Below are 27,192 nucleotides of genomic sequence, written 5' to 3'. Positions count from 1 at the left end.
GTTATAAACATCAGCATCAAGTGGTGTCATCACAGTCACGTGTTCACCGTTATTGATGTGATTGTTTCTTTCGCTCCAAAAATCAAATAAATAAAACAGTAAATCAATAAAAACGTCTATCACTGATGAACGAACTCGTGGAGATCGTGCAGGCTGTTACTACATTTTAAAAGCCACCCTCTGTATTGATTCTATCGCGCGACTTCTCTTCACATGGGAAAAAAAATCTTGCCTTTAGAAAGTGAGTTGTCTCGTGAAAGGTCTACTTAAGACATCACTTAGACGTTGCTCGGGGTTCGCTACGTGTGATCCTCGAAAGGCTGTCGGCGCACGAGGTCACGGGCCTTTTTGTCATGGGAGCACTAAAAGTGACAGAGCCTGTCAACTACTCTGCTATATAAGCCGTGACGGCGCCTATCGCTCTCGAAGAAGACGCACGTTAAAACGCGTCGAACGTTGCCAGCCTCTCTTGTTGCGGTTTATTCCTATCAATTCTCTTAGACGTTCATTGAAACTGAAAGGGCACTTGGCGGCGCTGTTTCCTATGTTCCGCGCGGTACCTCATACGTTTAGGTGTTTCGGCGTGAACGCCTGAGAAGGGGCAGGTGAATTGCCTGCCTTCTCTTGCGGTCGAGAGTGCAGCATTCGGCGTATTGGTGTTCTTTTTTAATTGAATATTATTGCGCGTTGAATTAATTATTGAACTTAGTTAATATGTACTGATGGGCTAGTTGGTGAGCCATGATATTTGATGAAGCAGCGGACAAAAGGACAAATTCGCGCGCACATAAAATGACACAAACACAAGCGCTCGTGTTTCTGTCATTTTATGCGTGCGTTAATTTGTCCTTTTGTCCGTTGCTTCATCAAATTATTGAATAACTACGTATATTGTCGGCCCGGCATTTATTTATTTATTTATTTATTTATTTATTTATTTATTTATTTCGCAGCCCAATTTAGGGCTATAGCAGGAATTGGAACGTTATATAATGCGAGTAAAACAACAAACAAAAAGAAAATAATGCGAAAGAAATACTACTAATGGTAAAACAAATACACATTGTACTGTGCATGCAACGCTATGCAACGCATATGTGCGCAAATTTCGGGGAAATACGGCTTTCGATAAGATTACTTTCAAGGCATTTCTTGTGGAGGTGAATCAACGCTTTGCTATATGCAGGGCTGGGCAAAGATACTTTGAAATTGTATCGCGATACGATACAAGATACTCATGCAAGAAGTATTGGAGATACAGATACAAGATACTGTCGCAATAATTGTATCCGATACGATACTTGCCGATTGTATCTTAAGATACTTCGATACATTCTCAAATTTATTATTATAGATCCATATAATGTAGCTGCAAACATCTATGCACGAAAATGTCTGCTTGGAAATTTCTTAACTGTGACCTATTTTGTTTGACTTGAATGAAATGTCTCTTGGTATCTCAAAAGTTCTGGCCTGCTTGCTCAAAGTACATTAGTTTCCTTCCAAAAGAACTTATTGGGGCTTCTTTAAGCTTCTTGACAGGACAACTCTTCTTTTATACACTTCGCTGACAGCGGGTCTTGCTTGTCATTTTTTCAATTGATGGGAGTCGCTGCTTAGCTTGTCGACCAGCTACCGGTTTGCCATATAATCACAATAACGTCAATAAGAAGCCTTCGCACTACGGCGCAAATACCGGTGTGAACTTTTACCTTCTCCGTAAAAGACAGTTTGCACAATGCCGCATATCCGGACAGATGTACAGACGCAACAACGCTGGTAGCGACTTTTTTTTGGGGGGGGGGGAGGGGGGGGGGAGGGGGAGTGGAGGTGGGGGGGGGGGGCGCATGGTGTATACGGGGCTTGAGACCGTTCGCTGGCGGCCCGGCCGGCACACATGACCGCGTCCATCCCATTTGTTTTTATTTTCTAAATAAGTGTGTTCGTGAGCTATACAGACATGACTGGTCTCAAGCATTTCTTTCGTGAGGAACATGTGGTCACCATGTGCTGAAACATAATCGTGGAACAAAAACTCTATGTTTCAATCCTCGTAGATTTCACTCGTTGTGTACATCGCTATCGATGTTTCTCGAATCCTGACTCCACATCCCCTTCAGAAATGACCTATATATGAGATACGGGAAAGTCTTCTTTTCAAATGGCAAGGTCATTTTGTTCAAGCTCTTTCCGACCCCACCATCTTCACTGTCCCGGCCTTTGGAGCTAAATTTCGCGACTACGGCCCGCCAGCTTTAAGCTGAGTTTGAGACCCGTTGTGTATATGTAGATGACGTAAAACTGCAATGAATTTCCATGTCCTACTTAGCTGCTGGCGTAAGGAATTCTTTGTTGATATACTCACTAACGTGCAATTTTTTAGCAATTTTTCTTCAACGAGAGAACATGTGCAACACAGAAATATCTCAGACGTATTGTACAGTTGCACAAAGCGTCGCAGGACACCGCCGCTATTCGCGCTATTGCCGCTTATAGCTCCCATTACGTGGCGATTAGTAATGCGAAAAATATTTAAGAAGGACTAAAACAGGAAAACAAGTAAAATAGAGAGGTGGTTCCGTATCAAGCATTCACATTGAATGAGTACAGGAACACAATACACACGGCGTCCAATAGCTATGAGCATCAAGTATCGTAGGTTTGCCTGTTGAGACAATAGAAAATTCAGTGCCCATGGAAAATTGCCTGAAACGGCTCGTTGGGACACTCATGAGTAAAACGGAGCATTCTGTAAAACAACGTTTCTGGAATCCCCTTCCTAACATCTTTAAGATGGCCTCCTAATGATTTCCATTATTATAATGCAAACTCAATTTCGCTATCTTCTTAAGCGTTAAGCAGAATATTTTGTATTGTGTACTCAAGGCACGCCCACATAATAGTATATTTGTTTTCAAAATCGCCTTGGCAACGTGTAAATATGTAAACAGTAGTAGAAATAAAGCAGTTAGAAGAGTAAAGCAGAGATCTTATTTTGGGAGCGCGTTACAAAAGACATACTGCGGTGACCAGACCGGGAAAACAGTACGGAGACCTAGGTAATGTATGTGATGCAAAATGACAGCTAAGAAATCACTTGTGCTAATGATCAAATTATTACTTCATAAATTCTTTGAATAAATGTAGATGGAAGTGAAAAATACGGTACGCCAATACATTTTCTGTTAGGTAACCGCTTGCTCTATTAGGTCTAGCATCAGTACCAGTGGTGCTAAAGTTGTTAGAATCTTATTTGCACATAAGTTAACTCATTCCATGCAAGTCAAACTTACATCCACGAGATCCTTCAAATCGCTGATATGTAAAATCCACGCGACGCAAATCAACCCCATTCTTGCGCGCATCAGATTTTGTTACGGAGCAAGACGCAGGCGAATCTTCAATAACGACACTGTAACATCATCAAAGTTTGCGCGATAGACGCCGCATGCTGTGGAGTACGCGGCACACGACAGTGGCTAAGAGCAACTGTCACGGCATTGGCGCAACTAAAAGGGAAAGAAATCGAGAAAACAAAAGGTATATGGGCAGGGAGTAGACGTCCGCGTGCTTGCCTTCCTGATCTTTTACCCTCACTGCATGACTCTGGCGTAAAAATAAAATAACGTTACTGCCCTTAGACTTAGTGAGATGGCTGAGGGGCACCAGTACCAGCTTTAGAAGCAGAGCTTGGCCAACGATTATTGTTTCGCATGGTTGTGTTACGATAGAAGTATCTTGTATCTTAAAATACACGATACATTCTCGAATGTATCGGAAATACAGATACAGATAGTCGTATTTCGAGACGTATCGCGATACAGCTACAAGATACCCATAGAGTATCTAAGATAGTATCTAAGATACATGTATCTTCGATACTGCCCAGCACTGGCTATATGTAAGCGTGACCTTTTCGGTAATCTATAGAATCGTGTTCTGCCAATAGAGCCTAAGGCTAGGCGTCGCTTTGAAGCATGTGGCACGAATTTGTCTTTTTCTCAGAATGTCTTCGTATATCCTACGCCTTCATTATACGCAGCTGAAGTAACCGGCGACAAGCGTGCCGAAAGGCAAATCTGTCCAGGCAGTGTATACACTAGGGGTGTGCGAATATTCGAAAGTTTCGAATATTCGTCGAATATTACATTCGAAATATTCGTATTCGATTCGAAAATCATGTATTCGATAACTTCGAATATTCGAAAAATTCGAATATGCGATTCGATTATCATGCATAAAATAACTCGTCTTCCACATTTCTGCTGCGTTCGTATAGCTAAAAACGTTGCCGAGAGGAGCGATAAAGATTGTAGGTACACGGAGGCACGATATCTGCCTGCGACGAGCGCCCCAATACGTATGATTTATTGCTGGTGCATCTCCGACGTGCAGCGTTGTTGGCGATCATGTAACCGTATATTTTCAATATTATGCGGCCGTAACGTGCCGCACTACCACTCGTTCACTATGCGGGACCACTTCTGAAGAAAGACAGTGGCCTATGTGACTGGTGGCGGACTGTAGGCACCTTCAGATACCCCAGTCTGGCAAAGCTTTGCTCCATATGTACCTCCCTATACCAGCCACTTCTGTTCCAAGCGAGCGTGCCTTTTCAGTGGCAGGGGGTTTGTCTCTGTTAGAAGGGAGCGCCTGCTGCCTGATCATGTGGAGCAACTCATATTTCTTCATGATAACATCTAGTCATTACTTTCATTGTGCCGTGATATTTGATAGTGTTGTCATGTGCATTGTGCTAGCCTGGACATTGTGTTCTGGAGATAGCTGCCAGTCAGGCTGTTAATGTTTTTTTGTTTTTTTTTTTTCAAATAGCTACATGTTAAATAAAATATTGTTACTGTGGAGGCAGTTTTCCTTTGATATTCGATATTCGATTCGATATTCGACGGTGGATATTCGTATTCGATTCGTATTCGAAAAATTTGATATTCGCACACCCCTAGTATACACTATAGAGAGCCTCCCTCTTTCCCCCTCTATCAATCTCTCGCGAACCTGGAGGCGTTTAGCGTTGTTGCATGGTTCTATAGCGTTTAGCAATATTCCAACACTTACACATGCTTCTTTTTTTGTCATTTCATTGCAGGTAAGTCCCCGCAGAACGACGTCTTCTTATATAAGACGCGTGCAGCAGAAGCGCTCGCTGCCTTTCCGGCCGTGTCGTTGAAGCCACAGGCTTCCCTTTGGGTGAGTCCGACGATGCTTGCGCACTAAGCTTCTTCATAAATATGTTATATGTCACGTAACATCGCGCTACATAGGAGGCTCAACACGACTGCTACGGAGGCTAGTTACATAAGAGGCTTCTTCTCCCGTGGCGTTTGTTTGTTCGTTCGTTCGTTCGTGCGTTCGTTCGTTCGTTCGTTCGTTTGTTTGTTTGTTTGCTTGTTTGTTTGTTTGTTTGTTTGTTTGTTTGTTTGTTTGTTTGTTTGTTTGTTTGTTTGTTTGTTTGTTTGTTAATACAGGCAAAGTAGACCTATATTCGGTTAACGAAATAGTCATTTGTTGAGAACCCTCGGTGTACGTATTCGAGTGGCTCAACAGTGTGTTGCTATTTTTTGCTATTGCCCTTGCTATTTTCGCTATTGTTCATGTCGCTGTTCCTGTCGCTAGACGGACCTTAGTAAAACAGACTTAATCTGCTTGTAGTCCTTTCAACCCACACAGTGTATTTCTAAACAATCTCAATTAAGAAAACACACAACTGCAAGCTCTGCAGGGACCACGCTTTGTATTACCTTTCTCACGCACTTGCCCAGGGTTGCCTCCTCCATCCCTCAATGCAGGGTAGCAAACCGTTTATTTTTGTTTTGGTCAAGCATCCTTTCTAACTGCTACACTTGGCCCTTAGAACGAAGCAGCCGCGTTCGCAGTCATCCTATCGCAATCCTATGTTTATTGTACTTTATTCTTTTCATTGTACTCACGTGTCCAGTGCACAGATTGCACGCATCGTAGTCGTACTGGGCCACTGCGCTGTCTCCAGTGGATATCGATGCTTTTGGGCGGGTAGTGAAACAGAGTGATAGAAGTTGCAACACTTGGCGAGAGAGACGTCGACAAATGGACCACGAAGCCTGTACGCGGCCACACTATAAGCCTGTCGTGCAAATCTCTATGGGGCACTCGATCATTCTTACTTGCATATAGATGACTGGTGCCTCCATCTTGTTGTTTGTTCTGTGTCACTAGAAGGAAAGCACCTTTTTATAGGTGTAGTGTGTCGATAGTGCTTCGTTGCAAAGCGTTTTTTTTTTCTTCTTGTACTTCGTTTCGACTTTATTCCTGCGGCAACAGATAGATGAGGCCTGACCATAACGTGTGCACTATAGTTCGCGCGTAGGTTAGAAGAATGCAGAAGGTACAGGCTTTCAAAGTGACCTAGGATCCTAAAAAGCTGAAGCGCGTTCTCTGTGAGCGAAACTTGCATGATTATGTTCGTATACAGAAAAGGCTAGCAGCTCACTCCCTTAGCATGTGACCTGGCGTAACTCAAACAAAACGCTAGCGTAAGTAAACACGGCCGTTGTAGCGAGCGAAGCAACCTTCATGCTGCCTATGGCTTCAACGCAAACTTTGCGATTAGAACGCTACACGTACAAAGGCATGAGCCGTCGGCTGATCCCCTGAAAAGGTGCCGCGCGCGACCATGCCCTACTGGTCAAAGTACGCATTTCCACGTTAAATAAAAGATGCTTGCGCCACCGCTGTTTGATACATGTACAGATTGTGCAGGAACAAAGAACTTGCGAAAACGCAAGGAGACAAGTTGTAGTAGCTTCTTATCTTTTTATCCGGCGGCGATTTCCTTATACGGGAAAAAAACACCATCATGCCGGCGCTTCGCGGCCCATTAAGGTCTGGGGATAGAATCGCCATAGTGGGCTCTTTCCATGGCACACGCATTGCAGATGCGGCGAAGTGACAAGAGGAACGATAGAAGAGGAGGAGGAGGATGAGAAGGAGGATGAGAGGGAGGAGGAGAGGGGATGGGATGGGGTTCGCGAGCCGCTAATCTGCCAAGCTCGACACCGCGTTATTCTCGCCTCATCGCTCCAACGGGACCTGGGAGCAGAGCCCGACGCACGATCCATTTGTCGCCACTCGTTGCGCGTGCCTGTGCGCGCACGGGCAGTCCCAGTAGGGAGAAAAAAATAAAAAAAAGAAGCTGCGGTCGGCGCCAAACCAATTTGCGGAACGAGTCCCGGCTAGCCGCCGCTTCGCTCGCCCATGCGTACACGCATGATTCGACAGCAAGTGGTGCGGCTTCTACGGCAAGAAGGCAGGCACCCTCTCTTTCTCTCTCTCTCTCTCTAACTCGCCCATTTATATCTCGCCTCGCGAGCGATCGCTTCGATGCCGCCAAGTGCTCGTGAGCTGGCTGCACGCTATAGCTCCGCAGCGCACGACTCAACTCACAGAGTCTCTCATCTCTCGCTTGTCAGCCCACGTTTTCTCTCTCTCGCAAGTGTATAAGGGGAGCCCCTGTGTAACGTAAAGGCGTGCGGGGAATTCGCGCGAAACACGCTATGGACCATCGCGTATAACCGAGGCGTCTATATAGTATGGTGCTGAAAAAAAAAAATGCTGCTCTCCTTCTCTGGTCTTGTCGGCTCGGGGCGGTTGCGCCATTTGTAACACGTCGGGCTCAACCTGTAATATATTTATTTCGCCGTAGGGGCCTTCTTCATGCGTCTTGCGTAGTTCCGTGCAGTTCCTGCCGAAGCTGCTCCGCAACGCTGCTTGCGTGTGCCCTATAACTTTCTGCATAGACGGAGAGGAAGAAACGAGAGTGAGGAGCGGGTCGTTATTTTCGTGTTTTTTTTTAACTTAAAACGCCATGCGGGCTGCTTCCACGCGTTATTCGCCTTTGAGGGTATGGCCCGTAGGGAGCATAAGCCAGGTATTGCGTGGTGAACGCGGCTCCGAAAGACAGCAACGTAAGAAACGCAGCATAATCTGGACGACCGCTGTACATGCACCGTGTTTCCCTTGTCCCTGTCTTTTGGCGCTATACTCGCCCGAGTTAACCATGAGTCAACTTGCCCAAATAAGTTCGGGTCATGCGATCGCGAACCTTTCTGCCGTCCCGCCCCAACCCCTATCCCGCTACTAACTTTTGCCAATGTTTACTTTTCTTGACTCCGAGCGTGAACTCGGAGGGTGTGACCAGCGCCTCGTGTGACATATACGTAGCTATACATATTCGCGCCGTTCACATTGGGAGCCACAGAAAACGCACACACATGCAGACATTTATTAACTCATCCACTACACGTGGAGCGCACAGGTTGATGTCGAATAATTCCTCTTATAGATGCGCCTGTGTCACGTATAGATACCGTGCGATGAAAACCTCGAGGCAGGTCGATCAGTGCCTGGTCCATTTCCCTCTACCTCCTCCTTTTCTTCCCCTCCTCTCCCGCGCTAATAGCTGGACATAGTTTATGTATTACGTGTCCTCCGCGTGCGCGGCAAATTAGCGCTCCACGCATTTCCTCGTCGCGCGTTGCGTATAGCCTCGCGGGCGAACGCTTTCGCGCGCTGATCGACGCGAATGCCCGCGAGCTGGGCTCGTTTCACTCGAGCATCGAGGTAACGAATACTTGCGCATAGAATGCCGTAACTCCTTGGACGCAGCTGGAAGTGGCGATAGGCGTATTTTGAATTATATAGAGTGTAACTGTGCGGTGAGTAGTGTGTGGCTGTGGTGTGAGCCAGACTGAACTTGTTTTAGTTTATTTCTTGCTTTACCTAGTAAAATCGTGTTTGCAGAATGGGAGTTTTGATAAATGTGTACAATGTTTCTTGAGCTACGTCCCAGTCATCGGGACGATCGACTGATTGGATATCTAGCGCATTGACGTCACACGCACGCTATCTATCTATCTATCTATCTATCTATCTATCTATCTATCTATCTATCTATCTATCTATCTATCTATCTATCTATCTATCTATCTATCTATCTATCTATCTATCTATCTATCTATCTATCTATCTATCTATCTATCTATCTATCTATCTATCTATCTATCTATCTATCTATCTATCTATCTATCTATCTATCTATCTATCTATCTATCTATCTATCTATCTATCTATCACCACTGTGCACTTGTCTCAACCTTGGCCGCTCGATGCAGAGCGACCTAGCAACAAGTGGTACTCAGTTTATGCGGAACCTCACGGCAACGGCGCAAGTTCGCGCTTGCGCGACGTATATGTAAAACGGCTCCCAGGATACCGCGCATCTCTACGACCGATGCTTGCTTTGCTCGCGAAAGCAGTGCGATGTTACATTTCTGTGACTGCCTCATTTTGCCGTCACCGTTACAGCGGCAAAGCCAACTGCAGTATGCCACGATTTGCGCGACGTATACAATATACGGTTCGCATGCTGCCGGTTACTCGGGGGGGTTTATCGCGGGACGCGACTCATGTGCCCTCTACATAAACCTGCGGCGACGTCGCGCCACCGCGTGTGAGCCGTTGTCGCTTGGAAGCGAGCGCCACTGAACCCGGCGCGCAGGTGCGTCGCATAAATGTTGCACGGACGGCAGGGGGGGCGATATGCAGGTCTGCCTTGTATGAAAGTTTCATTCCTTGCGTGGGTGGCATGCGTGCGCGCCCGTACACGGTCCCGGCTGTGTAACACGGACGCGCACGCCAACCGACGGAATTTGTTGTCTGAACAGCTGTAGCGCGCGGCCGAGGGCACGGGAATTTGAAATATACACGTAGACGTCGCATGCAGTGCGCAGTTGTGCAGTGTACGAACATCGACATAGCCGTGCTCAGGGTGCTCCATTTAGGGGGAGGGGAAGGGGGTGATGTTTCACCGCGACGCCGCCCCGCCACTCTTCCCGAACCTGTCCTCCCACTGAGACCCTTCCGATCAGAACAAAGTGCAAAGGCGACGGAGCTTGGCTCCTAGAACACATTTTTGAGTCTGGTAGGATGGGCAGGTGGCATAGAATGTGCCCACGTAATGAATGAAGCGCTCGTAAATGACTTACCTTGGTTACACCGGGTGTTTCAATAAATGTGCCCAAAATGCTCAAGAAATCAGGAAAATGCGATTATTTGCTCGCTGCCTTCACAAATGCTTTTTTTTTTCTGTAGCGGCAGGTATCTTAAGATGGTTAAAGATATAATTTTGGACAGTAATTAAGAAATTTAAGTTAGTTACCTTTTTGATTAGCGCGGTTATGTCAAATGGGAGTATTGAAGTTCTTCGTGCGAAGAACCCATCGCAGCTTTGAGATATGGAAAAAGCGGCCTCTAGTGATTATTGTGGCCTAATGAAATTAACCAAACCAAATTCAACGGCGAAACCGAAGGCACCCATGGGCGCAACGAGTGAACGACCAGACTGACGCCACTCTTCAAGATATAACTTACAGAGGTGTAGGATGCTCACTCATTCTGGCACTCTCAGAACAATGTGGCAGTGGCGATCTTCAGCATTTCGGTTTCGCCGCTGAATGTGCTGGCATTTCATCGCAATTACTACTAGAGGCCGCTTTTTTTTTAGAAATCTCAAAGCTGCAACGAGTTCTTCGCATGAAGGACTTCAATTCTCCCATTTGACATAACCGCCTAACTCCACTCATTAGATAGTTAATTAATTTAACTTTCTCAGTTACTGAACCAAATGATACCTTAATTTAGCCATCTTAATATGCCTGCTGCTACAGAAGGAGAAATTGTGAAGGCGTCGAAAAAATATCGCATTTCCCGAATTTCTGAGGATTTTGGACACATTTCTTGAGACACCCTGTATATTGAAGAAAGAATGCGGATAGCTAGCGTTACTTCTTTTAAGATCTTCATGCCCTCCTCTATGGCCGCTCAAGTGGACATGAACGAATCCGTCACTCTTGAAAGTCCTGACTTACAGAAATACTGCGTGATATGAAATCGATTCTCAACAGACGTGTATACTGGTATCAATCACCCGGATGCTCTAAGCTGAACTTCATAGGCTAATTTTAGCATGTTAGCGCCTATTGCGCGCGCGTGTTATATTTCACGCACTCTTTCGATGCCATGACCCGTGTGTTTCGCGGTCCAAATTTGAAGGCGAGTCGAGAAGATGCGGTCTTTTCCGGTTCTCTACCGCCATCACTCAGTCGGGGTCCCTGCTGGTTAAACACTCTTCACGAGATAAAAGCGGTGGGAACCGCGCGCTGCCAGCCCAGGGACGGAGATAAACCCGACGCTGGCTGAGATAATGTCGCTCTCCCCGTCCGGTTTTCGCCTGTGCCTTATCATTCGCGTGACCTCATTGACACACACACACACACACACACACACACACACACACACACACACACACACACACACACTGAGAGTTGCGCCTGAACAGTTCGTGTCGCGGTAGCGGAGTATTATAGCTTATCTCTGTATAGCAGCGTGAATATCTGTTATCTCGCGGAGGAACGTCTGTTCCATCGGCGTTCTTATCAGCGCCATAGCACAGCGCCCGTGCTGTGAAAGATAAGCGAGCTAGTTTCGCTGCGCATTGCCCTTCGTAGGATAAAAACGATAGCTGTGTCAAGGCGAGTGACACAGTTATGGCGCACTTGCACGGCGAGATTGGGTAGGTGTGATATTTCTTCGCAACAACGCGAAGCGGCTTTGTACTTTGTTTTCGGTTATTGTTCCGGACACAAGTGTAATGATAGTGTTTTTCATCCCACAACCACGACATGATTATCAGACATGCCGCACCAGTGGGACTCCGGTCGAAATAATGCTTACCACCTGGAGTTCTTTAACGTGGATCTAAATCTTTGTACGGGGCTGCTTCTGCACAAAAATACGATGATAATGATAGTTATGGTGACGACAAAGATTAGCGTAATTGTCACTCTCCGTCAAATGCCGTGTAATACCAATCGCTAAAGTTTCCGAAGCACGGAATCCGACCATCAAAAAGAAACGAATTCGCTGCAGCCGTCGCGTCCAGCCTCGAATCAGAATACAGTAAATAATTAAACCGAGCATTTCACGGAATCCCATCTGGTCGCGAAGAGAGATGGCAAAATAAAAAAAAAGGGGGGGGGGGGAAGAATACTGATCCCGTGTGTGTCCGAAACGTTGTTTCTTCTTAGTTTTTTTGTTGTTGTTTCATTGTTGGTTGGCGTTGTACCGCGTTATAGTAAAACAGCAAATAATGCTTTGCACTTGCCGGGTGTACCTGTAGATTCAGCATCTGCATTAGCAAGCAACTTTCTCTCGCTGCTCTTTGACCAGAGTATGTCATGTGACCGTTGAATACGTTGATGTCAGTCGATCTTTGACCTTCGCAGCGCTAGTGGGCGAGAAAGAAAGGGCGTGTGTTAAGTATATGAAATCTTAAAAAAAACATGACACTTCTGCAACTGCTCCCGCCACCATCAGAGTTATTTTTATTTGGAAGACACGTGCCGAAGCGAGGCAGTTACCAAAGCGGTAACTACTTTGACGTTCCCTTACCGTCTATGACAACCGCAATATTTTTTCTCCTCAAATTTCAGTATTTGTGCCTCAGCGTTCACCTGAAACGCAGTAACCCATTCCCTTCAGCAGTGCCCACTCGCTTGCCTTTTTACACTTCAGAAAACCGAAGCTCCGGCAACGAGTAAAACCAAAATTGATTCGATCTGCGTGGGCGTGCTGTACATTCGTGAAATTTCCTCCCCTGCCTTTTTTAATTTTTTTTTATTTGCCACCGCATGAGCCGCGACCATTGGCGTGATCATCGTCCGCGTAGAGTGCTTATTCGCGTGTCACCTTGTGCGAGCGTATAGAAAAGAGGGAAGGAGCAAGTGGAAAGGAGGATACCAGTGACGGGCCTTCTGATTGGTTCCTACGTCGGTCAGGTCATCCTGAAAAGCGCAGCGCTGCGATTCGCACGCGATACGGCCATTTCCTGCGGAGGTTAATTCTGAACTTCTTCAGACATCCATGGTTAGGCTATACGAAAAAAAAAAAGAGTTAAAGAAAGGATGAACTGAGTGAAAGAAGCTTTACTGAATAAATCAAGTTTGCTCTTTTGCTATTTTTAGCTGATTGAATGTATACGCATATGGTGATGTATTCCATGTTTCTCGATTCTTTTTTAGACGCGGTCGCATTCGTTGTGTGCGTGATGGCGAACCGATTCGTCACGCAAAAGAACATTGAGAGAAACTCGTCTTTGCTATCCATCAGCAACGCAAACGCGAAGGAAACGCAGCCAACCGTCATCGACCTAATGTACGTTTCCATCGCTGACCAGGTGCGAATGAAGGACACGAAATGTAGAGAGACTGCAATACTTTTGCCGGTCGAAAACGCATGCGCCGTGAACATCTGCATAGGGTAGAGGTGTTTGGTAGCGTTATAACTTCGACCCACATTTCACAAACCTTGAAGCATCAACGTTCATGAGAAGAATTAGATAGATAGATAGATAGATAGATAGATAGATAGATAGATAGATAGATAGATAGATAGATAGATAGATAGATAGATAGATAGATAGATAGATAGATAGATAGATAGATAGATAGATAGATAGATAGATAGATAGATAGATGGATGGATGGATGGATGGATGGATGGATGGATGGATGGATGGATGGATGGATGGATGGATGGATGGATGGATGGAAGATAGCTAGGATAGATACGATAGATAGATAGATAGAGATAGATAGATAGATAGATAGATAGATAGATAGATAGACGGACGGATTATCTTTGGGTTGAAAGCCTTAGATGGCCCACCAAAAAACAAACCCGACAGTTGGCTGCGTCGGCGTCAGCGCGAGTGATGCAAAAAAGGAGAGGAGAAAGAGGGGGAAGCGTAGGAGAGGGCGATACATATCACGTACTGTCGCAGCGCATTGTCTTTAGGGAGCCTTCATGTGTTCACGCCCCCTCCGTTTTTAAGACTGATTACACACTACTACGACGGGGACGAACGGGTGCCGCTATAAGGAGCTTCGCCCCTAAAAAGAAGATCCTGAAGGCACGGGCAGCTGGGTCTGCTGATGTCGACCTATATATGGAATCACCGATGAACTCAAAGCGTGCTTCGAAAAGCAGGATCCAGTCGTGCAATGAGATTGAGCGCATCGCCCTATTTGTATTGGTCGCAAAACTTGCCAGCAAATGTGAGCTTCTGGTTGCGATCAGTTTTAGAGACCCTGTATGGGCGGACACGCAGGTGTCAGACTGACAGAAAGAAATAATAATAATAATAAAATGAAATACAATGTGAAACGACTGTAAGTACGTTGAGGTGACTTTGGCCGCATTTCGCTAATGAAAGGGGGCATAAAGTAAACCGTTTGTCTTCTTGTAGACGTCTGTTGTCGTGTGCCGTGTTAATGGCGTGCGACCGGGAATCCGACTGTGACCAAAAGATGCCGTTATTTCAGAGACTACTCGGTAGTTAGTATCATCAGGTGTACATGCCAGCGACAAATATGTAATGCTTTTACAAAGAATAGAAGTACGTATTCTCTCTCAGACGATATTGAACGCGGGAGATACATGTACATTTGAACAACGGCAAACGCCTCGGTTTTTTTTTTCTTTTTGTTAGTGGCACGAGCAATGAGTGACGCTCTTGTTTCTCTTCCAAGCACTTCCGGCTTTGTAATATTCAGAAAATGTGTTTTATTAAAATATGAAACTGATACGAAATCTGTGGTTCTAAGTTCAATTTAAGAATTAGATTGGGTACATCATGGGGTACATATATAACTTTCTTTTTCTTTACAGCAAAACCGTCCTTACTTTATGAATGCGCCTCGCGCGTGTGTGCGTACACACACACACACACACACACACACACACACACACACACACACACACACACACACACACACACACACACACCACACACACACACACAACACACACACACACACACACACACACACACACACACACACACACACACACACACACACACACACACACACACACACACACACACACACACACACACACACACACACACACACACACACACACACACACACACACACACACACACACACACACACACACACACACACACACACATGTACACACACACACACACACGCACACACACACGCACACACACACGCACGCACGCACGCGAGATATGACATGCGAAAGGCATGTTTAATACCAAAATCTCCTGAACACTACATAATTTTAAAAAAAGACATGTTTTATGATGTGGCCTCAGGCAGGCACGTAGCCAGGATTTTTTTTCGGGGGGGGGGGGGGGGGGGCAAGGCCTAATTGTTCGAAAGAAAGCCTTTCCATGGCGAAAAGAAAAAAAAGTTGCCTGGAAATATAGAAAGCTGGACGAATATCGGGGGGGGGGGGGCGCCCCCCCCCTCTGCCTACGTGCCTGGCCTCAGGCGTGGCAGCCGTGACTGAAGTAGTACCACCTCACTGAGCTCAGAAACAACCGAATGGTTCATTTTCTATGTTATCCATACCTTTTTCACAGATGTAAAAGGGTCTCGCAAAATTTCGCACAAAGGTTCTGATGGCGGGCATCTTTATTGAGTTCAATATTCACATACTTTAGTCTGACTCAATTACTTCTTTATGGAGTTCTTTCTAATAGGTGTGTCGGAGCTTAATTTCGCCGCGGGAGCTGTTTGAAGGCTGTTTGCGCCAAGTCATGAATGCCTTGCCGCCGTTTTCCTTATTTCTTTGCCTTAACGCGTGCATCATTGGATATTCGCAAAGGAACGCGTTTCTTGTGCGATGAATCTGCGGAATTGCGAAGCGCGCAGCCCTCTCGTGGATTTCAATTTCCGTTCGCCGCTGGGCCAGAAGATTAAAATCTTGCCGCAGGTGCGCTCTTTCAGATAATATCCTCTCCCTCCGCCTTTCTCCCTCCGCTGCTGCAGGAGATGAAAAAAACCGTGAATTCTACATGTATCTCATCAAACCGCAGCAGTTTAGTTAAGTTAAACTCAGGTTTTTGACATCAAACAAAAGAACTCAACGCAGGTTGGAGGCGTCGATAATCTCGCAGACATTCTCAATCTTTAGTTTTCAAGGCTAAGTTTAGATATGTACTACGTACAGAGATATATTTAATAAATTAATATAATAATAATAATATCTACGGTTTAACTTCCCAAAACCACGATGATTATGAGAGACGCCGAGGTGGAGGGCTCCGGAAATTTCGACCACCTGGGGTTCTTTAACGTGCACCTAAATCTAAGCACACGGCCTCAAACATTTTCGCCTCCATCGAAAATGCAGCCGCCGCGGCAGGGATTCGATTCCCCGACCTTCGGGTCAGCAGTCGAGCGCCATACCCACTAGAGCACCGTGGCGGGGCTATATAATAAATTGAACGTCGACCACGAATAATAACAAGAAATAAAGACTCATTCCGCTACACTTTCATCGACTACATTTTCATCGATGCCTATAGTATAGCTTTCGTTTAAGTATAGGGTTTGCGTTAAGTGATTCTATAGATGCTATTGCTTTCTTCGTTGTTCATCGTGTTTACTTGCTTCTTTGTCTTCTCACCGCGTGTATTTTCTGTTATGATCCGTAATGGTGCTTTCTTTACGCTACAGACGTACGCTCGACGCCAAAAAAAAAAAAAGAAGAACACAAAAGAACGTGAAGGAGGGCGCGCTTCTTCACTTTCCTTGACCGGTCTTGTATTCCGTGGATAGTCGCCGCACACGAGTTACGACTTGTGAAAAATTGCCGCCACGGCGTGCGCCTTTTTCTGTCACGGCTTCGTGCTTCCGCGGACCGGTATACTCTGTTATAACTTTTTACGACGCGCTCTGTCGGTCGTTTTATATTAAAGTGCGACGTCGCGAATTCGCGCGCCCACGAAGCCGCGCCATTTGCCGCCGCAATTTCGGTGCCTGCCGAGCCATTTCCCGCGCAGTTCGTTCAATCCCCCTCCCCCCTCGCTTCGTCATTTCAGTTTCGTTTTCCGGGCATTCGCTTTATGCTCTTCCATGCAGGTACTTGTGGTTGCGGCATTCCGGCGAGCACGGCGCGCGCGTGTTTGTGTACGTGCGTGTGCGTCTGTGTGTGGGTGGGTGGGGGGGGGGGGGGTGCATCAACAAAGTCTGGTCCATCCACCCGCAGCTAAACTTTAGTAAGTAAATATGCGGCACGAAAACAATGTCGTACGTTGTACTCTTCTCTCTCTCTCTCTGATATATATATATATATATATATATATATATATATATATATATATATATATATATATATATATATATATATTTTAGAAGATAGATCGGTAAAGGCTCAGAGTTAAACGCCCTCGATCGCTGTGAAGATCACGGAGCGCCTAAACGACCGACGCTCTTCGGAAGATCCTGCGGGCGTATCGTCTCATTTCAGGTCTTGCGAGGCGCGCGGACAGGCACGCGCTTTGGGAGGTCCGCGCGCCCTCATTTTCCTAGAGCTTCGACGCGTCGCTCGAACGAACCTCCTGCGTTAAGTGCGCGCCCGAGCATGGGCGCCCATATTTCGCGCCATAGCTCCTCCGCAGATCCCTCCGGCTTTGGTTCGCTGGGACGGCGGGGATATTGTACTACACGATCGACTGGGCGGGCGCGTTTCGATAAATTGCCCTGAAACGATGCAGGCTGTCTGTGAGGATTGCGCTCGATATTGTTCCTTCCTTCTCTCCTTATTTTGTTTTTCCTTTGCTGGCTTTTTTTTTTTTTGCGCGGTTAGATAATCCGAACCACGGAGGACTTATATGTATGAATATTTCGCATGTATTATTACTGTACTGCTTGAAATACTTCCGTTATTTCCTTACGTGCATTTCACGAGTTTCTGGTTATGAACTTGTGTATTAGTTTTAGTAACATTGAAAAGCAACATGCAATAGTTACATGCTTGGGGGTCTCTCTGGTATGTGCGCGCGCGCCTGCGTGTGTGTGTGTGTGTGTGTGTGTGTGGTGTGTGTGTGTGTGTGTGTGTGTGTCTTAAAGTTTCCAGCCATGATCTCACTTCGCCGTTATGCCCGCCGGCTTATCAGAGGTCCTAACCTGTACGCACCGCTTTGCCTGCTGTAATTAGGTGCAATTGGTGAAACTAGCGAGACATTTGCATTGTCTCCCAGAGCACTCATCACATGAAGGTATAAAGACGAAACACACACACGCATACGAGCAGGATAATTGCAGGCTCTACAACAGCTCAGACTCTTTTTAAGATGGCGCGCGTACAGGTGCATATGCAGTTTGTGTGCACGTATGCACTATGTCAGCATGACGCGATAACTTCTGCACCCTTAACATATGCTGCACGCTATACTTCTGTCGTTTCATCTCCAGCGAAACGGTAATTTAGCGGCCACCTTTCGCCACATTAAATTGAGGACTCGTCTTCGCTATACTTACGTAAGCCGTATGCGTTTTCCTACGCTCTGAACTATAAATGCGCGCGCATCGTTACGGTATGCGTAATACACCTCCTTTTTTACACCAGCGGCCCAACAATGGGCGTGCTAAACGTGCGCGCTATGGCTCGTTTGCGCGTTATCATTGTCACGGACGGGCGCTCGGCATGGAATCTCGACGCAGGCACATGCGAGATGTGCCTGCGTTAGGTAGCAGCACTGCGGCATTCCTCCGCCTTGCGGGCTTCAGCAGGCCTGATTCGCAACATATAGTTTGATTGCGCTGCGAATTGTCGAATAAATGCAGCCTCGCGAGGCGATATTACGGCCTCCTGGTTACGTCATATGGTAAAGCAACCTCTTTTTTTTTTTGCGTGGCTGGCTCGTATTAGAAGTACATACATTATTACCGTTTTACATCCCACGCTACATAAGGTCTCGGACGAAAGATGAAATGTACAGCGGGGCTTCGAGGCCACAGTTATGGTTACTCGAGATCGGATTCTTTTTTTTTTTTTTGGTTAAAGGCGTGCCTCGATACTCTTTGCCGCACGTGCCGATGACCACCGCGAGTCCGAACACTTCGAGGTCCATGTAGGGTGCCGCGTCCACGCTCGTCTCGCACCGAGTACCGTTCGCGCCGCTGCGCGCGAGAGCTCGACCCATCACCGCGAAGGGACGGCGAGCCCGCTCGCGCAGCGAGGGACACCCTATAGGGGACACTGTCCAATCGGTCATTTGTTTATGTGCTTTTGGTACAATGAGACCAACAGCTTTACCGAAGAGCCAATCGTCAGTGACAATTATGCGGGATACCAATTATATACAGGGCACCAAAGTTACAAAATGCACCGATTAGTGACCACGAATGGAACGGCTATGAAACAAACAAAGAACCGGGTTTGGGAGGGACAACCTTTAGGCCAATGCTTCCGCGATCGCGCAGCCCAGAGCAGAAGAAACGGAAGAGGCATAGGCGTAGTTGAGAGAAATAGACGGTGCACGATCGCGAGGTGCGCGACCGTCTTGGGACTTCGATACTGCGGCATGGAGCGCGCGCCCGCCGAGGTCGGGGCCGAGGTAACCACCGGCCGCCGACGAAGAACAAAGAACAAAGGACCACCGCCGACCGGAGAGGGCAGAACGTATACGCATCCCAGGAGGTCCCGAAGTGGTCTCCCCGAACCCCGTCTCGCGCCCCCGCTTGTCGGGCCTGTGCGAGCGGGGCCCGAATACCGCCAAAATTAGGGCCAATGGGACACCGTGTTAAACCTTCGAGGGGAGGAGCGGCAACGAAGTGACGGCGATTTATGACCAGCTGCCACGCGTCCGGTCGAGAGGCGAGGGACACGAGAATTCTCCACTGGAAAATGGAGTCGAGCCACTAATGCGGACGCCTGAATTCCCACATGGCTTACATTGAAAAATATGAGGAGCCATTCCACGCTGCGAAGGTGGCTGTCTACATAGCGAAGCTGTTTTGCACACGGCGCAGAGGTGGTACGAAGTTTCGAACCATATATAGCCGATCGCACAACCTGCAACTAAATCGGAAACGTCTGTTTATAAATCTTAATTAATGTTTGTCGCCAACGTGGTCGCTTCACCTTCAGCGGACCAGCAGTGAGTAATGGGGTTTGCCCAAATTATGTGGCACATAAGCGCTGGGAGTTTCTCCAGACAAACGAACGGGCAAATCCTCCACCCGCGGGTGCATCTACGGGCTCATTGCATTGCTACAGCTGCGATTGGGAATCGAACCTGCGACCCTAACTGTTCTCGGCGGGACAACGGCATCCGTTCCAGGCAAGACGACGTGCATCTTGTCGAATCAATTGTTTGTGTAAACAAAGCTTTCGCGCATGCAAACGGTGACGAATTGTCTGCACCGGTAAATGTTATAAGAAAACTGCGGCGCTTTCTGAACAATACCGGTACGTGCGGATGTCGCCATAGCATGCATAAACACTTCGATTTTATAGAATACGATAGATGGCTACCTTGTAATTAAAGCCGGAAGCCGGGTCAAGTTATACCCCGCAGCGCACTTGATACACTGTAACGCTTCTGGTGAAACGGCTCGCTGCAGGCTTTATTCCGCAATGGGCGGTATAGTGAATGCGAGCTCTGCTATTCGGCGCGGCAGTGACCGAGCTCGCGTTTAATTGCGCGCAGTGCCGAATAATGAGGGCTCCGTTTACTGTTCCTGTTTTCTTACTCCCCTTTCCTCTGGCCCGCACTGTACGCTTTTTCGCTCCTCCTTTCCCGTAATCAGATATCCGTTGCGTAATTGGTCGACCGGTCCTTCCTCCTCTCTCTTCCCGTCTCTCTCTCTCTCTCACCCGTGTCATGCAACTGGTAAGCTCATGCATTAACACGGTTCCTACGTGTATCGTCCCAGAGCCGAGTGGTTATACCGTTTACCCAACGAGTGTGTACTAGCTCGTTAATAAAGGGGCGGGTAACTGGATCGCGTGGCGGTTATCGTTAGGGAAAGTAATTAATGTGTCACCATCGTCTGCAGCCCATAAGGGCGCAGGGAATAAGAGAATATAAGAGATGGGAGAATACACCCAACGTCCAGATCGATGTCTGCGACATCCACTGACGATGAACTTATTACTGGGTTGCAGAGTCACCGCTCCTCTTCGTGGCCTGGCACGCCTCCTCCCATGCGCCCGCGCTCGTGGGATCGTGTCGCGATTGTTTCTAACGCCCCGATTTGGTCAAGGGCAACGCGATGACATAGCCGCCTGCGCAATCACATTCGGCCGGTGTTTTTATCCGGGGCGCTGTCCGATATGCTTCTCAGAGTTCAGGCAGCGATAATTCATCGAGTGCAATGCGACAACACCTTGCCACAGCAGAGGCGCGGTCATAATCTCTATAAAAAAGAACGCACTCTCTCTCTCTCTCTTTGGCAGAGACTAAGGAAGTGTGGGGTGAAGGGTGGGGGGAGCTGCACATCGCTTGCTGTAAGAGCTCGTTTCTGCAGACTCTGTAAATTGAGCGATCTCGACGCGAAACAGCGAAGACGCTCTCTTTGAGATTTCGCCTGTGCCAGAATGAGGCAGCTATATCGGTGGATATCGCAGTGACCTCGGCTCGGGGCAGGCGCCCCTCGAGGGCAAGGCAGACCGATAAAAACCACCGAGTGGCGCTGATACAAGTCGCTTCACAAGAGCTGTTGGCACTCGCTGCAACTCCGGCGATTTTTCGAGGTCGATGGATCTCAGTGAAATTCGCTGGGTACGTTCTTTTGCACGTTTCCGTCATTTATGCCAAATTACATGCTTGAGACATGCCCAGATTGTTTGCAAATGAATTTTAAAGATTGTCTGCAAACGCCCTCCTGGCTTCCCACAATTATTGGCAACATTGCGTCTGTGACGTCAGTATTGGCAAGGCGGCGGAAGTGACGCAGCCGAGGGCACCGCTAACTTCGGTGCTTAGGCCGCTACAGCGAGAGTCTGCTGTGCACAAGGAGACAGACAGCGTTGGTTTGGCCGGCGCTTCGCTGGTCGTGCCGGCTGTCACAGTTTTCATACTCCGCGCCGATGTGACCGGCATGCCTTGCACGACTTCTGGTTCGTTCGTAACAACGTCTACGTCACACGTTGACAGTACACTCGGTTGGGTTTCGGTTTCGGTGTTGCGATTTATCGCTTATTTAAAATTATTCTCCAATTTGCCGAGTATTTCTGCTATCGGGCCCGTAACAGGAGCGTCTCAGGAACACAAAAGCACCATTACTTTGACATGGCCAAAAAATCGCCGGAGTTGACCTTTAACAAGGAAAACGCGCTCGTTGTAGCTAGCCTGCTATCGTGGAAAGCCAAGAAACGGGAACGCAGGGTCGATATCGGGAGAGCCTCGATAACGGAATAAAATACCACGAAAAAGTATGGATTAATCGTCCCGTTAACGATGTTGGCGAGATCCGTTAAACGTCGTGATGTTTAGACCATGGGAACAACCAGGGATTTTTTTCTGAATTACGTAGTTGCGGAAATAAACGAGGATGCATTTAAGAATGGCACTCGAAAATGCAGACACGGCGCTATCTGTGTAGCTCAGTGTGTCTGTTCGTGTGCCTTTCTTGAATCCTAGTTTATTGCCTTTACAAAATTAATCAGAAATGTCATGCCAACATTCCCGCTTTGAAACCAGTTAACCAGGGTTTTCTTTCGTGAGGGGCCCGCCCCACTACCTGCATGTGCGTGTGTTTGTATGTTTGTGTGTATGTAATGCACACAAACTGCAAGACTTTTCGGAAGCAAAAGTGTGACACCCCCACCCCCAACCACCCCCTCTTCCTAAGCCTACAATTCAGACGTTGCAGGCTTTAATTCTTTCTCTCTCTACTTAAGCATGCTGTGCAGTCGTACGACTATACAGCCTTGAAGAGGAAATGGCGGTGGCGCAAGAAACCACGCGCCTGATAACCAGCAGCTGAAGATGCCTTCTCGCTTTTCCATATTGGAGCTTTACTTCAACGCGACCGTAGAGGAAAAAGGTGGTGTTCACTCTATCTCTGATCGACTTCCCGATCGTCTCCGTGCGCTTCCGCTTGCACTTTAGCGGAAGTGCACGGGCGTTGATGACCGGAACTTCAACAGGTACCGCACTCAGCCGGGTGCTCTGATAGCCGAGCACGCGACGCAATATCCACTCGCTATAAACCTAAGGCGTTCAGCCCGCTGTACGCCTTTTCCTTAAATCAGCTCGCAAGATGAAACGTGCACGGCTAACGCTTAAAGTAGTTGCATAACCCTCCACAGTAAAGGCGAAAGATTAAAAGCGCCACTAACTTTACGTCGTTCGTAGTGCTCCCAAATCTCCGTATCATCCGATGGCTGATAGATTCAGTGCATTTGTTTTGAATACTGCCGCCTTTCCTTGGCGTAATGCAGGGTGTGGGAGCGGCGTAAGCCGGAGTAGAAGCTTACAGGCAATTTTCTGGGCGTCGATACTATACTATTCAATATGCGTACTTGCGTGGACTTCACTGTGTGTAGCATTCCGCGCTGCCTGCGGCCTTATTACGACAGCTAGACGGCGTATACTCCCGTCTATTCGGGCAGTTGATGTAGTGCCTCGAGGTTCCCGTTTTCTCCGACACTCATATCTTAATGGCTTCCTTTGGATGCTTCCGGTGGAGGTCTCCACTGTGTATTTGGCTATGCATTCCTAAACACAGTTGTTTTGAATGCCACATGTACCATGCGACATCTACGGATGATGGAAGAAATTGGAGCAGCGAAGGGAAATGTGCTTTTTTTTACTCGACTTAAAAAAAAATGAAAAGGAAGAACGACGCAATTTGTAACGCGCGCACATATGAGCAGTTTTTTTGTTTTCGCGGAAGTGCTCAAACGAGGCGTGAAGCTCCTTCTGGCATTCGCATTGTACCCGGAAGCTGTTTCTTCTTTCGCACCGTGAAAGAAAGAGAGAGCTTGCGCAGGCGAGGTGCGTGAGAAGCTGCATTTAACGCTCCCGTACACCCTGCGCCAACCGTGAAGTTTATTAAAGCAAAAAGAAATGAAACTTCTCTTCCAGTGAGAAGTGTAATTCGACGCTGACTGAAATGCCTGTTGACAAAGTAGGATTCAGCGCTAACGAAAAGAAAAAAAGAAAGAGAGACGCACTTCTGGAAGAATAAGTCTTGGCGTCTTGTCTTCAAGGCGTTTTGCACGTGTCTTTAACAGGACAAATGGTAGCATAATAATAATAATAATAATTGCCGGGATTAACATCCCAAAACCACGATTTGATTATGAGGGATGCCGTAGTGGAGGGCTCCGGAAATTTCGACCGCCTGGGGTTCTTTAACGCGCACCTAAATCTAAGTACACGGGCCTCAATCGAGCATTTTCTTCTCCATCCGATATGCGGCCGCCGCGCCGGGATTCGATCTCGCGACCTTCCGGTCAGCAGTCGAGCGCCATAACCACCACCGTGGCGGGTAAAAAAAAAATACTGCATATAGAACGTCCTTTTTCCGCCGCCACAGGGTAAACTTGGCGCGCGCTTGATAATCGTGAAAAGTGTGTTAAACAGCGCAGGAATATATTCCGGATCGAGTCTCGGCCTATAAGGCTCTGACGTCATTAGAGGACCAGCAAAGGACAACGTGAGGAACTTAGATTGTTACAGAACCTCGCCCACGGTGATCCCGTACACTAAGTCAATTTGTACCCCCTATCGCCGCTGCAGCACTTAATTCCTTGGATTCACCTCGAGTACCCAGTTAACTGTTATTCTTTCTCTACATTTAGTCACAACAAACTTGCGCAAGTACGGCGCAACCTTCGTTTCAAGATAAGGTGGTGAGTACAAGAAGCATGATAATATAGGCTCTAAGGCAGCTATTGTATAGGTTGATGCATCGATAAAGCGTTAGTATGTGCCGATAGCACGCGCTAGCGTGTACATACCTCTTGTTGGCTGACTCGCTTGGCGTGTGATTACACTTCGAGCCAGCAAATCTCTGCAACTATACCTCCGGAAAAAAAAAGTAGTTTGCTCTCTCACGTTCCGAGAGTAGCGTGCTGCTTTTGTGTCTTATACCGCGCATTAAGTTAATGAGCACACTTCAACGAACAGGACAGCACACTGCGCTAGTTTTCCGTATAGTGTGCTATAGCGAACCAGCTCACTGTCTTAGTACGAAGAAGTGCAGCGCTGAGCAAGACGGGAAAACTAAGAAAGGTGAGGGCAAACACTGAAGGCTTGTGCACGTCACCTGTTTACAGGCGGAGACTTTCTTCCACAGAATCACAATTTCGAAGAAGGGGCGAAACCACGGAGCAAGAATTCTTGAGGAGGCGAAACTGCGCTCGCTCGGGCGCCCTAATAAAAGTCACGAAATCGGGCACAGCGCTCACGCGCCCTCTGTCGTGAGAGTCCGCTAGCGGAGAAGGAAAAATGCACGCGTCCCTCTCACCGCGCACTCCGACGAAGCTCGTCGGTTCAAGGCTCTTCGTCGCCGATTCGCCGTTCGCGCTTCACGCCCGATTGGATGTGTTTTTGTGCGTCCTCGCCGGCTCCATATTTTAACGCGACAGCGTTAAAGAGCCCGTTTCGCAGAAATACCAGTGTCGGCGTCCGTGTCGGTGAGGCTAGCAACTGAGAAGGCGATGCGCACGGGGCCCGATTACGCTATCGCGTTCTACTCTTAAAGGCGAAGCTCAAGCGCACTCCAAGTTTTTTCGGTAAATTAACGAGAAAAATGGCGTCACATGCAGGACACTTACCATCGTGATATCTTTCGTACAACATGAAATCTATAATTTTTGATAACGTGAACTCAATGAGTTAGGTATATTTATTTCAACGAATGATGGGACTTACCCTATATGCCATCAATCCAGATTTACGTTGTTGCGGCGGCCGCATTTAGATGGAGGCGAAATTTTAAAGGCCCGTGTGCTTACATTTAGATGCACGTTACAAAACCCCAGGTGGTTGAAATTTCACGATGTCTTTTTTTGAGAACAGCAGACAAGTATCCGAACAGCGCGCGGAAAGAGTGAAGGCACGGCGTCTCGTAACAACACTGGCCGTTTTGGTTTGTCAAGAACTTCGCCACCAAGTTCGCCATAATAGCGCCGCCTGTCTATGTCACTGTCCGAGAAGTGCTTCTCGCAAACGTAGACACGAGGCGTCAGCTGTCGGTCTTTTCTTGGTATGGCGCGAGCCCACGCTTCCAACCTCACTGGGTCACTAGGAACTTCGAAAATTACCTTCTCCTTGCAGGACGCGTACCCACTGCTGCAATTCGGCACGACACATTTTCGCCCCATCCTGAAGAAGCACCGGTCGAAATCCGCAAAGCACTCTCCTTTGTCGCGGCAGGGGCGGCGCCAGGACTTTTTTACTGGGGGGGCACCCACGACAAGTGGTTTCCTTCAAGGGGGCAGGGAGGCTGGGAACATATGCATTTTAATTTGACTATGCTTGCTCTTGGGGGGGCAAAGGGGGGGCAGGCGGAAATTATGGGGGGGCTCCAGCCCCCCCAAACCCCCCACTGGCGCCGCCCCTGTGTCGCGGCGTGAAAAGCGCGCGCAAACATCGAGGAGTCGGCGCCGCCGGCGCAACGCGCGAGCGCTAAAGAGAAAGAAACCAGCAAATCGCCAAGGGAACTTTCCGTCCCAAGGCCACCTACGCATGCGCGCGCACAACATGCGAGCGAGGAGTGAGGAACGCGTGCATGCGGCGGCAGACGTCGTCTGCTCAGGGGCCACTACTAGCAGTTCGTTCCAAGCGCTGTACGGCCTATAATTCTGGCAGTATCGATTAGGAACTGCAGCTAAAATATCTGTCATATCTACCTATTGATGTTACAAACAGATATCTTAAAAACTTTACATTGTACGAGGCGCTATCACGATTTTTATGCGTCGCGTCCATAGAAGAGCATGTAAAAGATGGCAACAGGCCGAAAGCGTCATCTGTCGTGCTTCGGCGTAACCGCATTCCGCCGTGACGCTATCGCGCTGCCCTCGCGCGCTGCCGCAGCCGAGAGATTCTCCTCCTCAAATACTTCTTTCTCCGTGGGCGAAACACTCATCGCTATATACTGCTACATACTAATTGCCTTTATCTAATTGTGTGCCGTTTCCTGCGCCGACCACCGTTATCAATTCCGTAGATGTTGCACTTGCAAAAAAAGAGCGTGCACGTTTAGGCGCGCTAGCTAGTTTGCAGACAGCGCCGTTATGTCTATTTTTGTTTATGCGATGACTTACCGCTTATCGGAATCGTCGTCGTATCATATA

This window comes from Rhipicephalus sanguineus, chromosome 2, assembly GCF_013339695.2.
Source record: "Rhipicephalus sanguineus isolate Rsan-2018 chromosome 2, BIME_Rsan_1.4, whole genome shotgun sequence".
NCBI lineage: Eukaryota > Metazoa > Arthropoda > Arachnida > Ixodida > Ixodidae > Rhipicephalus > Rhipicephalus sanguineus.
Note: the sequence above shows the minus strand (reverse complement) of the source record.